This window comes from Trypanosoma cruzi (genome assembly GCF_000209065.1).
Source record: "Trypanosoma cruzi strain CL Brener chromosome Unknown tcruzi_1047053472383, whole genome shotgun sequence".
In the NCBI taxonomy this organism is placed as follows: Eukaryota; Euglenozoa; class Kinetoplastea; order Trypanosomatida; family Trypanosomatidae; genus Trypanosoma; species Trypanosoma cruzi.
This window is the reverse complement of record NW_908381.1, coordinates 1-1,030: the sequence shown is the minus strand read 5'-3', so window position 1 is coordinate 1,030 and position 1,030 is coordinate 1. Positions and strand designations below refer to the sequence as shown.

The 1,030-nt window shown below is 58.3% G+C and overlaps 1 non-coding gene across 1 annotated transcript; it reads left to right on the top strand.

Moving 5' to 3' along the window:
- The first annotated feature begins 732 nt into the window (after window positions 1-732).
- Tc00.1047053472383.10 lies at window positions 733-799 on the top strand. The gene has a single exon (XR_008254830.1). It is a non-coding gene; the product is annotated as a C/D small nucleolar RNA (snoRNA), TB8C3C3, 3' partial (small nucleolar RNA).
- The last annotated feature ends 231 nt before the right edge of the window (window positions 800-1,030 follow it).

Genomic DNA, 1,030 nt, shown 5'->3' with positions numbered 1-1,030 from the left:
GTGACTGTGAGGTGGAGCGAGTGTGGCAGATTGTCAAGGGCGATGTAACCGAATGGTTCGGCAGTCACGGTGAGACCGACTTTACGCCTGATCCGTGTGTGTTGATTGGGACGCCCGGGATCGGGAAGTCGATGGCTGCCGGTTCGTACCTCCTTTACCAGCTGCTGCACCACGATGCGGAGAAGCTCCTTGTGGTTGCGCGCTTTGTTTGTAATTGAGCATTCCTGTTTGACAAGACCACCCAAACTGTGCGAGAATACGTGGGTACTACAAGATCTGAGAGAGTCTTCTTTTTCTTTTTGGCAGCTGTGAGACTCTGCGACTGCGTGCTTGCCGTGCGTGTGGCATCGTTTGCCGTTGCTCCCTTGCTGTGTTGGTGGGGGAGTGGGCGAGCGACTGCGTCGGTGGAGTCGCGCCCCACTGGGAGAGGGAAGGCGCTGACCGCCGCTGACGACGACGGTCTTTGCCGCAGGTGACCTGACGGGATGACGTCACCGGTGTCACAGTTAGCAGAGGTGGATGAGGGCCGCACTGCGTCCCTGTCCCCTCTCTTCGTCCTCTCAGTCCACTGCAGTCACACCCGCCGCGCGGCGTCTGGGCGACTACCATCCGGATGTCTGTGAGCCACTCGGAATGCACAATCGGTGTGGACCCTTTTCCCCGTGACCAAGTGCTGCCACCGTGCTTCTTTGTTCCCTTCCTTGTTCCCTTCTTTGTGCAATGCCGTGTGCTCATGGTGCCGCTGCTTGCTGTGCAATGCCGACTCGCGTGAACGAGAAACGACGCTTTGACTGCTGGCGAACGGCGAATCCTCCGCTCCTCTTCCGTGTCACCATTTCATTCTCGGACGCGCTTGATGGCTGGCTGTCGTATTGCTGCCACGCGGTCTGCCTCGGCTCTTGTGTTTTGTTCACGGCATCGGGATTGCCCTGTGATGGAGCCATTCGGTAAAAGGAGCGGTGCCAGTGGTCATGTTTCTTTTTTCCTGGATTCCGCCACTCTGCGCGCTGACTGTGTGGGGTTGTGTGGG